Here is a 12,528-nt window from a genome sequence, read left to right as displayed (position 1 = left end):
ATCTTCTGCCTTACAATCAATATTGTATATTGGTTCCAAGGCAAAAGAGTACTAAGGGCTAGACAATGGGAGTTAAGGGACTTGCCCAGGGTCACACAGCTGGGAAGTGTCTGAGGTCATATTTGAACCCAGGACCTCCCATCTCTAGGCTTGGCTCTCAATCCACTGAGCCACCAAGCTGCCCCCAGAAATAATTTTTTTTAAGCCCTTAACTTCTGTCTTAGAATCAATGCTGTATATTGGTTCCAAGACAGAACAGTAAGGGGGACAAGTGACTAGCACAGGGTCACACAGCCAGGACGTGTCCAAGGTCTGATTTGAACCCAGGTCCTTCCATCTCTAGGCCTGGCTCTCAACCCAATGAGTTGTCTAGCTGCCCCTGAGGAAATACTTTTTCCCCCATCTTCCCCTATAAAAATACCTCCTAAACTTGACAAATGCCTAAAATTTCAAGATCAGAGAGAATTTTGTTGCTTTAAGTAATGACTACATAAGTCACATCAAAAAAAAAACACAACTAGCCAAGGAAAGGGGAAAGCTCTTAAATATTACAATTTCTGTGAAAGTTCCCCATTTCCTTGAACAGGTTTTGATTGTGAGAAGAGTGACTTGAAAGATATGGGTGGGTGGGAAAGGTGTCTACTGAAAAGGAGTACAGAAAAGGGGAGACTCAAAGAGAACAACTCTTGTATTTCCTTAATTCTCCCTATAACATTCTTCCTGTCCACTTTGGAAAGTCACTAAACTGCCATGCCCTTAGGTAGAAACAACTTGGCCATCCTAGATAGCAGGAAACAAAAACATTGGATAGGAATTCAGAAGCCATGAGTTTGGCTGTTGGCCCTGCCATTCACAACATGACCTTAGGGCAAGTGCCTTCCCCATTTCTGGGCCTCAGTTCCTCATCCAGAGAATGAAGAGGTTGGGCTAGATGCAGTGATGGCAAACCTTTCAGAGATCTTGTGCCCAAATTGCAACCCTCACACTGAATGTGAGTTACCCCTACACATACCCGCCTTACCCCAGGCTGAGGAAGGAGGAAGTGCACCCATTGTGCTGCTGGGCAGAAGGGTGGGTGATGAGAGAAATGTCTCAGCAGGGAGAAGGGAAGGGGAGCAGTCCCCTCTGGCACACTTGCCATAGGTTCGCCAACACAGAACTAGAAGACCACCAAGGACCCTTTCCAGCTTCCATTTCTTCATTCTTACTAGAATATTCCTTCCCTTTTCTCTGCAGTTCATTTCCTTATAAGGGCAGGAGAAAGATGCCTGGTGAAGGAGACCTTGGTTGATCAGTTGACCAATCGCCTTCCATGCCATGGTATGGAAATAGGATTACATTTTCCCAGGAAAATAAATTCACACTGTTGGGGGCAGGTAGGTGGGTCAGTTGATAGAGAGTCAGGTGTGGAGATGAGGTTAAAATCCGGCCTCTGATACTTCCTAGCTATGTGACTCTGAGTAAGTCACTTAACCCCCATTGCCCAGCCCTTACCACTTACACAATATTGATTCTAAGACAGGTGGTAAAAGTTAGGGTTTTTTTTTTATCTGGGGTCTGAGACCTCATTCAGTCCCCCGGGGGAAAACTGACCAGTTGCCCACATGGACCAGCTATGATTTCCCTAGTATTCTAGTTAATAAAATGCTAGCTTCAGCCTTCCCCCCATTCCCTAAGAATATATGGGAGCAGCTGATAGAGCAGTGTTTACCTATTGCTTCTTTGCAAACAGTATATGTAGAGAGTCATTGGCCAGTTTGTGGCAACAGCTGCTATTTACCCAGCCTGGCTCTATCTCCATTTGCAAATGTAGTTAAAAGCCCTTCCTCAAGTAGTCAGCCCATTTCTGATGGGTAACTGCCCCATTGCATTGTGGGAAGAAGCTTTTTTCCCAGCAAATCCAATACCTTCAGGTTTACAATACTCTTTTACTACTTTTTTTTTACTTCCTCTAGTGAGGAGAAAACCAAACAGGCTTGGACAAAGTAACCTGAAGGTTTTTTTTTATTTATTTACTTAGATGATTTAGAATATTTTCCCATGGTTACAAGATTCATGTTCTTTCCCTCCGCTCCCCCACCCTATTCCCATAGCTCACATGCAGTTCCACTGTGTTTTACATGTGTTGTTGATCAAGACCTATTTCCATATTATTAATATCTGCATTAGGCTGATTGTTTAGAGTCTACATCCCTAATCATATCCCCATCAAACCATGTGATCAAGCAGTTGTTTTTCTTCTGAGTTTCTGCTCCCACAGTTCTTTCTCGTAAGTCCCTCAGAATTGTCCTGGATCGCTGCATTGCTGCTAGTAGAGAAGTCCATTACATTTGATGGTACCACAGTGTATCAGTCTCTGTGTACAATGTTCTCCTGGTTCTGCTCCTCTCACTGCATCAACTCCTGAGCCTGAAGTTTTAAGAAGTCGGAGTCTTTAAATCACAGATTGGAGGCCAGTCACTTCATTCTCTACTTGTATATATGGAAATGGACACCCAGAGATTAAGAGTGACTTGTTGATTGCATAGGCAGGATCTGAACTCAGATTCCCTAGCTCCAATTGTAGTATCGAGCCTCAGGAAAACTGTTCCATCTAAACCAAATGTAATCATAAAAGGATTTTCCATCTCCCTTTGTTTAATGTATTGATAACTTTTGTTTGTACGTGCCCCTGTCCCTAAAATGAGATTTTTGTAAAATGTGTTTGCTTGGAACAGAGTAGGTGCCATATACAATCTGATCCCCCTCCCTTCCCTTTCCCCCCTACCTGAATCTTCCCTAATAATAGAAACAGTTCAGCAAAACTAACTAACATCCTCTGTTTCTGCCATATGTAATATTCTAAAGCCCATAGTGCCCCCCCCCCAACAAGTTCTATGAGAGAAGGAAGGAAATGTTTTTCCATGTTTCTTCTCCAGGGTCAGCACATAAACATGGCAATTGACTTCATTTCTTTGTCTTCCTTTTACATTGTGGTAGTCACTGAGTCTGCTCTGACTGTATCAGTATATATAAATCTTCCCACATTTCTCTGAATTCATGTCTATTGATATTGTTCAAGCTTCCAACTCTTTGTGACCCCTTTTTGGAGTTTTCTTGGATCTTAGAGAATTAGATCTTGACCTTGACATTTCCTTCTCCATCTGATTTTGCAAAGGGAAAAATTGAGGCAAACAAGGTTAAGTGACTTGCCCAGGGACACCCAGCTAGAAAGTGTCCCAGGCTGGATTTGAACTCATGTCTTCTTGCCACCAGACCTGGTGCTCTATCTACTGAGGCACTACCTAGCTGCCCTTCTTATTTTTCCATTTGAATAAATTCATTTAGTCAATTTAGAACATTATTCCTTGGTTACAATAATCACATTATTCCCCTCCCTCTCCTCCACCCACTCTTCCCTCAGTCAACTCTGTTTGATTGGGTGTTACTTGTGTCCTTGATCAGAACCTATTTCCATATTGTTGTTTACACTAGGATGTTCATTCAGAGTCTACATCCCCAACAGTATCCCTTCCACCCATGTATTCAAGCAGTTGTTTTTCTTCAGTGTTTTTACTCCCACAATGTTTCCTCTGAATGTGGATAGTGGTTTTTCTCGTAGATCCCTCCAAGTTGTTCAGGGTCACTGCATTGCCACTTATGGAGAAGTCCACTGCATTTGATTGTACCACAGTGTATCAGTCTCTGTGTACAATGTTCTCCTGGTTCTGCTCCTTTCGCTCTGCATCCATTCCTAGAGGTTGTTCAAGTTCACATGGAATTCCTCCACTTTATTATTCCTTTGAGCACAATAGTATTCCATCACCAACAGATACCACAATTTGTTCAGCCATTCCCCAACTGAAGGGCATTCCCTCATTTTCCAGTTTTTTGCCACCACAAAGAGCACAGCTATGAATATTCTTGCACAATTCTTTTTCCTTATGATCTCTTTAGGGTACAAACCCAGCAATGCTATGGCTGGATCAAAGGGCAGGCAGTCATTTAGTGCCCTTTGGGTGTAGTTCCAAATTGCCCTCCAGAATGGTTGGATCAATTCACAACTCCACCAGCAATGCATTAATGTCCCAACTTTGCCACATTCCCTCCAACATTTATTACATTCCTTTGCTGTCATATTAGCCAATCTGCTAGGAGTGAGGTGATACCTCAGAGTTGTTTTGATTTGCATCTCTCTGATTATTAGAGATGTAGAACACTTTTTATGTGTTTATTAATAGTTTTGATTTCTTTAACTGAAAATTGCCTATTCATGTCCCTTGCTCATTTATCAATTGGAAAATGGCTTGATTTTTTTGTACAATTGATTTAGCTCTTTGTAAATCTGAGTAATTAGACCTTTGTCAGAGGTTTTTGTAATGAAGATTGTTTCCCAATTTGTTGCTTCCCTTCTAATTTTGGATGCATTCGTTTGGTTGTACAAAAACTCTTTAATTTGATGTAATCAAAATTATTGATTTTACATTTTGTGATTTTTTTCTTGCTCTTGCTTGGTTTTAAAGTCTTTCCTTTCCCAAAGATCTGACAAGTATACTATTCTGTGTTCACCTAATTTGCTTATAGTTTCCTTCTTTATATTCAGGTCATTCTCCCATTCTGAGTTTATCTTGGTGTAGGATGTGAGGTGTTGATCCAAACCTAATCTCTCCCACACTATCTTCCAATTTTCCCAGCAGTTTTTATCAAATAGTGGATTTTGTTCTCAACAACTAGGATCTTTGGGTTTATCATAGATTGTCTTGCTGAGGTCATTTATCCCTAGTCTATTCCACTGATCCTCCTTTCTGTCTCTTAGCCAGTACCAAATTGTTTTGATGACCACTGCTTTATAGTATAGTTTGAGATCTGGGACTGCAAGTCCTCTTTCCTTTGCATTTTTTTCCATGATTTCCCTGGATATCCTTGATCTTTTGTTCTTCCAAATGAACTTTGTTATGTTTTTTTCTAATTCAGTAAAAAAGTTTTTTGGAAGTTCAATGGGTATGACACTAAATAGATAGATAAGTTTGGGTAGGATGGTTATTTTTATTATATTAGCTCGTCCCACCCATGAGCAGTTAATGTTTTTCAAATTGCTCAAGTCTAGTTTTAGTTGTGTGGAGAGTGTTTTGTAGTTGTGTTCATATAATTCCTGTGTTTGTGTTTGTCTCAGCAGATAGATTCCTAAGTGTTTTATGTTGTCTAGGGTGATTTTAAATGGAATTTCTCTTTCTAATTCTTGCTGCTGAAATGGGTTGGAGATATATAGAAATGCTGATGAGTTATGCGGGTTTATTTTGTATCCTGCAACTTTGCTAAAGTTGTTGATTGTTTCGTCTAGCTTTTTGGTTGATTCTCTAGGATTCTTTAAGTAGACCATCATATCATCTGCAAAGAGTGATAGCTTGGTCTCCTCATTGCCTATTTTAATACCTTCAATTTCTTTTTCTTCTCTAATTGCTACTGCTAGTATTTCTAGTACAATGTTAAATAATAGAGGTGATAATGGGCATCCTTGTTTCACTCTTGACCTCATTGGGAATGCATCTAGTTTATCCCCATTGCAGATGATGTTTGCTTATGGTTTTAGATATATACTGTTTATTATTATTAGGAAAGGCCCTTCTATTGCTATGTTTTCTAGGGTTTTCAATAGGAATGAGTGTTGTATTTTGACAAAGGCTTTTTCTGTGTCTATTGAGATAATCATATGATTTTTGTTGCTTTGCTTGTTGATCTGGTCAATTATGTGGATGGTTTTCCTAATATTGAACCATCCTTGCATTCCTGATATGAATCCTACCTGGTAATAGTGAATAACCCTCATGATCACTTGCTGGAGTCTTTTTGCTAGTATCCTGTTTTGCATCTATATTCATTAGGGAGATTGGTCTATACTTTTCTTTCTCTGTTTTTGACCTGCCTGGCTTTGAGATCAGTACCATATTTGTGCCATAAAAGGAATTTGGTAGAACTCCTTCTTTGCTTATTATGTCAAATAGTTTGTATAATATTGGGATTAGCTGTTCTTTGAATGTTTGATAGAATTCATTTGTGAATCCACCTGGACCTGGGGATTTTTTCTTAGGGAGTTCTTTGATGGCTTGTTCAATTTCTTTTTCTGATATGGGGTTGTTTAGGTAATTTATTTCTTCTTCTGTTAGTCTAGGCAGTTTATATTTTTGTAAATATTCATCCATATCACCTAGATTGGCATGTTTTTTGCCGTATAATTGGGCATAGTAGTTTTTAATGATTGCCTTAATTTCCTCTTCATTAGAGGTGAGGTCTCCCTTTTCATCTATGATATTGTCAATTTGGTTTTCTTCTTTCCTTTTTTTAATTAGACTGACCGGTACTTTGTCTATTTTATTTGTTTTTTCAAAGTACCAGCTTCTAGTCTTATTTATTAAATCAATAGTTCTTTGACTTTCAATTTTGTTAATTCTAGCTGCCCTTCTTAAGTCCATTACATACATATAATAGTTTCTTCGGCCCTCCCTCAATCAATGGGTTCCTGCTTTGTTTCCAGGTTTGGTTTGCTTTGGTTTAATCACCAAAAGTGCCACTGTGGAATATTCTGGTATTGTCACTTTGCTGTGTCCATTGGGAAGTTTGAAAATGCTTTAGGTGACCTTAGGCTGCCTCACCAGTGCCAGAATCAGCTGAAGAAACTCAGGATGTATTATTGCCTTGGAGGCCTGTTTCTGAGAAGCCATAGGGGGAAATATCTAGAGGGGTCACATGGAAGAGGAAAGTAGTGAGTTCTCCCTCACTAAAGGACTTTAAAGCAGAGGTAGGAGGACCAGTTACCAGGGATAGAACAGAAGCAGATTCTTTGGCAGGTATGGGGGAGTGTGGAACTAATAGGTAATCTCTGGTGCCCCTTCCAGCTCCAGCATTCAGGGTAGCCAATCTTCTTTAATAGCTAACGAAAACTTCTGAAGGGCTAAAATCACCACCAGAAATCAGTTTCCATTTTGACCATGCAGTTTGCATGGTATACTGCAAACACACCACACCAAATTGTGACCTAAAATCAACTCAGGGATTCCCATGGCAAGGTTCTAGAACTAAGCCCAAAGGACTTTCCCTCTGGGGTCTGATAGACAGTAAGTCAGCTCTCTGTCTCTCTACCTCTGTCTGTCTGTCTGTCTGTCTGTCTCCTCCCCTTCTCGGTCTCTATCTATCTCTGTCTCTATCTCTCCCTCTGTCTCTCTCTCTATCTGTCTGTATATCTGTCTCTCTCCTCCCCTTCTCAGTCTCTCTGTCTATCTGTCTCTTTCTTTCCCTCTGTCGTCTGTCTCTGGCTCTCTGGTGCTCTCTCTCTCTCTCTCTCTCTCTCTCTCTCTCTCTCTCTCTCTCTCTCTCTCTCTCTCTCTCTCTCTCTCTCTCTCTCTCTCATTTTCCTGAAGAGAGATTACTGCACCAGTTTCCTCAAAGTCCTGAGGAATTGCTCCAACACTTTGTGTAGGGAGGTAAAGTTAATACAACCTAGGCGTGGTTGAGTAAACATCGAATGGAATGGCATATTGTTACGCAATGAAAAATGACCCAGAGGAGGATTTTGGAGAACATACACAATCGATCTCTCAACAGGTACCAGTTTCTTGGAGCAGCCCTGGTGGGTCCCAGGGACAGAAATTCCACGCCTGGTCTCAGGGAACTGCCATTCTATTAGGGGAGGCAGCATGGACATATATCAGTACATTGTAGAATAAAGACAAACTCATCACAAGGTGGTTGGGGGCCACAAGCAGCTGGAGGGGCTCAGGCAAGTCCTAGTGGGCACCGAGTCTGGGCACTGACATAAATGCAAAGATCACTAATAAGAAATGGAACCCTAAGTAATGGGGAAATTCCAAAGAAGATACTAAAGGATGGAAAGTGGAATCTTCTCGCAAATCAGTGCAGTAGGGAAGGGGGGACTGGGTTGGGCATTGGCATACATAGTCCCTGGAGCAGGCGTGTGGCTTAATTGATTTTTATTGGTCCCGAAGGAGGGCTGAGATGGGACTGAATGATTATGAAGTCAAGAGAAAGAGCCTCAATGAAACTGACATCAAAGCAAAGAAGCAGTGTAGATGGCTCCAAATTGGGGGGGGGGGGTGCAGACACTTCTGTCACTGTCCTTGTGAGGCTTTATGGGGCCCACACGTCTAGTCTATAATGCCCTGGAAGGCATTAAGGGAGTGGGGGAGGTTCCAGTTCCCAGCTCTGCTGAATCACCAACTGTCAGTCTCTCAAATCAAATCACTTCATCTCACTGAGACTAAAATGACCAAATATGCAGAAAACTCACCTCCAAGGTCTGCTTACTTCATCAGGTCTTTGTGACCTAAGCCCCCTAGACAGTATATAAGGGGGTGCCCAGGCTCAGTCTGCCACTGCTGTGGTTAAGAGTAATCCTGCAATGGTGGTGTACAATACAGTAGGCTCACTTCTCTCCTTATGGAGGGGTCCCCTAATAAATGTTTAGATAGAGCTATAGTGTGTGTATATATATATATGTTACAAGTATATAATATATTATTTATATGTAAATATTACACATGATATTTACATATAAATAATTATATCACAAATATACTACATATATAAATATATCACATGATAAAAATATATCACATATGTAATATACTTGGGTATTGTTTATATGTAAATATAACACCTATTATATGATATAAGCATATCACATATCACATATGTAATATATTTAGTTGTGCTTTATATACAAATATATCACATATGACATGAAATATTTAGGTATGTAATATAAATATATCACATATAAAATCAGACATTTTGTATATTAATATATCACATATCATATAATAGAAAAATATCACATGTATAATAAATTTGGGTATTGTTTATATGTAAATATAACACATATGATACAAATATATCACATGTAATATTGAGTTGTGTTTTATATATGAATATATCACATATGTAATATTTAGGTATTCTTATACATAAATATGTTCATATCATGATATATATTATATCATAGATTTATATACATATAAATATATCACATGTGATATATTTATGTATAAAAACACCTACAAGTATTAACTATATTACATATTATGTGACTATTAGAGATAAATATTGCCTAACTATATAGTATATATACACACACATTCTTGCCCACAAGTCCTGTATATTTAGGGGAGAACTTGCTCCTGTCTAGCTAATATCACTTGGATGTATATCCATCATCGCCCTAGCCTTTCCCAAGCCATTTTATTCCACAGTACAGGTTCCTGTGGATTTAGCTGACCACTGAGCATATCTCCCTTGACCCCTTGAAGACTGTGACTGACCCAGGCACTTGTCCTTCTGCCTTTCTCAGGACAGGGTCAAAAACCCTGTAATATGCTGAAGCTGAATTCAATCAAGGCTTCGAAACCCTGAGAGGGAAGGGGAATGAAACTGCCTCCAGCAACACCCTCACCATGAGAGCAAAATGGAGGAAGAAAAGAATGCGTCGACTCAAAAGGAAGAGAAGAAAAATGAGACAACGGTCAAAGTGATCAACGTACACAGCAACAACGTGGAACGCCAGACTCTGCTAAGGGCCAATTGAACACCATGAAATGTCATCAACAGTAATTAGTAGCATGTAGCAGTAGTAGCATGAAGCATAAAAGCAAAAAAGAACTCCAATCAAATCATCTCTCCTCGAATACAAGAGTAGTTAGCTTAGTTGTTTCACCTAGCAGAACATTTGTCACCTTTGCCATCAGATTCCTACGGTAGATGAAGCTACTTGCATGACATAAGACCGAGCCAAGTTCACTTATCTTAGTTAGGATGCTTTAGATTTTAGCATTGTAAACTGGACCAACGAATTTCATTTCCTTTAATGCTGCGCATGTGGGATAGGGGTTAAGAAAATAAAACCATCTCTGTAAAAAACAGAAAAGGTCTGAGTGTCTTGTTTCTTTCTTTTTTTTTAAAGCTAAATCCCCTCAAGCACTCCAAGGCAGGAGGGGGCACTGATCCAAAGACTGATTCACATGGGTCATCTAAGTCATCCTGCACATATTACTTAGGTCCAGACTTCTGGGATCAAGCAAACAGTAGGCCAGTGATGGTGAACCTATGGCACAAGTGCCAAAGATGACATGCAGAGTACTCTCTGCAGGCACACAGCTTCCCTCCCCCCCACCCTCCAGAGTTCATTTCTATAAAGTCAGAGGGAATCAGGGTGAGCTGTTCCCCTCCCAGCCTCCACAAAACTGCAGACATTTCTCACACCAGCTCCTCTGCTCAGCAGCCCAATGGAGAGCTTCCTCCCTCCTCTGTATGGGGTAAGGGGTAGGGGGGCAGGGTGTACCAGCAGGTGGGTCAGGGCACCGGTCTCTGGGGGTGGGCATGATGGCATGTCTCTAAAAGGTTTTTCCCAGCTGCTTTAGGGAAAAATTTGGGTTAGAACTTGCCTCTCTGTTCACTTTCCCTCTCTGAGCCCTTCAGGAGAGGAATAACCCTTAAGGCTAAATAATTAGTGCCTTCATCTCTGCAATCTTGATACTTCAGTGAGCTTGTTTTCTGACCCCTCTAGGGCTCCCTGCTGTAGCTCTGATACTCTCAAGGTCCTTCCAGTTTGAACTCTTGCCAGCTGAGAAAATCTACCTAATAGTTCCAGCAGGACAAAATGTGAAATATCCTTTTCCCATTCTTGATCTGGATACCTTTAAATGCTTGTGCCTCACCTGCCTTAACCATGCTACTTGGAATCTTCTCCCTTTTCTGTGCTCATCCTTGGACATCTTTGCAAAATTCTGAGCTCAGTGAAGCTTCTTCTAGTGTCATTAAAGAAATATGAGCATTTGCTCTTTAAATAGGCCAGTGTAGTTTAAAAAGCAGGGAGTGAAGATGGGGGAAGAGGAGCAGAGCCAAACAAAATAAGATACTGTTGCATTAACTCCCCTACTCTAAGACTGTGTAACCCTCTTAAAATGATTAGCTGAGGGGCCAAGGCAGCCAGCTTAAGTGATTCAGTGATGATGAGAGCCAGGCCTGGAAAATGAGAGGGGATCTGGGATCAAATACAGTCTCAGACATTTCCTAGCTGTGTGACCCTGGGCAAGTCATTTAACTAGCTCTTGTTCATCTTCTTTGGAACCAAGTAAGCAGCTAAGGGTTTCTTTTATTTTTTTTAATACTGAATTTGATATCCTTGGGTCTTCTGCTTGCCTCCTTCCCTTCAAAAAATGTTAGGTCAACTTTACCTACCCTTGACTTAACCACACACCAATCTTCCCTTTGGTCATCCATAAACAAGAGACACCCAGATGTGACTTGACTATTTCTAGGAACAGGGAAATTTCCCTTTGAGGGTAGCTTCGTAATTGAGTATTTGAGTGCCTATGTAATATTTAGGGAAGGAGAGGGTCTACAGAGTTAGGGAACCTCTACCCCACCTCAGAGAGCTTACTATTGAGGCAAAAATGCACAGCTCAGAAGTTCCCTATATCTCCCTGTCCCATTCCCTGATGTCAACAATGTTGGTGTCTCTGGATATTTGTCGAACCCTAAATTCCTCATAAAATAAACTAAATGCTAACTTGAAAACTAGACGTGATGGACACGTGTCAGGGGACAATATAATATTTGGACATAATGGGACATCCTCCTTCCATCCCTCTTTCTGGATCCTCCCTTTGTCTCACTGCAGACCAAGATTACATCAGGTGGTGGTTGTTTTTAGCAGTTAAAATAATGAACTCCCAGGCAAACTGCCCAAGTCTTTTTTTTCTTTTTTCCATTTTTCACACAAACATGTACATCGATAGCCATGTTTTTTCTCCTGCCCTCTAAGAAATGGCACGTTTTTTTATCATTCAAAGTTCATGACTTCAAATTTTATTGTCCCTCCTAATGTAAAGTGAGTTGAACAGTTCATCTCTCACTGCTTCCTGCCTTCTGAGAAAATAAACTGTTATCAAAACAGGAATTTATTAGACACACTCCACCTTGAGAATTCAACACAAAACCTGATGAATCCAGGGATCTGATATTAGTATTCTTATTGTTATTGTTATATGTGTGTATTTTTACTGCAAAATGAAAGTACACATGGCATATGGATAGGCAGAGCCATATTCTGTCAAGAAAAGGACAATGAGGCCAAATCTTTGTCCCCTGAGAAAAACATACTGGCACTGAATGATGTGTGAAACATAGGACAACCTCTTATTATGCCTAAGATCACAGTTGTTTATTTCTTGATTGATTTTTGCACTACTAGCTCCCATTACTGGCATAAACGGAATAAATAAATGGGGGATGGGAGAGGCAGAACAAGGATTAAGGTTACGGGTTAGGAATCTCGACAGAGAAAATTCCCCTGCAGAATCTGAGTGATCTGAGGGTCATCTCTCTCCCAAAAACTGATAAATTCCTGGAAGGCAGAAATTGGTTTATCATTATTACTCCTTTTTGTATTATTCCTAGCTTACTCAGTTACAGTTATTTTGACAACTCAAGGTCTTTCAGATTGGGCCCCTGCTCTAACAAACAATATATGTATTTTTC

The 12,528-nt window shown here is 40.4% G+C and overlaps 1 long non-coding RNA gene across 1 annotated transcript; it reads left to right on the top strand.

Moving 5' to 3' along the window:
• Window positions 1-8,341: 8,341 nt before the first annotated feature.
• On the top strand, window positions 8,342-9,913 carry LOC103106180 (uncharacterized). The gene is made up of 2 exons (XR_474645.2): window positions 8,342-8,410; window positions 9,341-9,913. It is a non-coding gene; the product is annotated as an uncharacterized LOC103106180 (long non-coding RNA).
• Window positions 9,914-12,528: the final 2,615 nt, after the last annotated feature.

The sequence above is a fragment of the Monodelphis domestica genome, chromosome X (genome assembly GCF_027887165.1).
Source record: "Monodelphis domestica isolate mMonDom1 chromosome X, mMonDom1.pri, whole genome shotgun sequence".
Classification (NCBI taxonomy): domain Eukaryota; kingdom Metazoa; phylum Chordata; class Mammalia; order Didelphimorphia; family Didelphidae; genus Monodelphis; species Monodelphis domestica.
The sequence above is the reverse complement of the archived record's forward strand: the minus strand, read 5'-3'. Positions and strand labels throughout refer to the sequence as shown.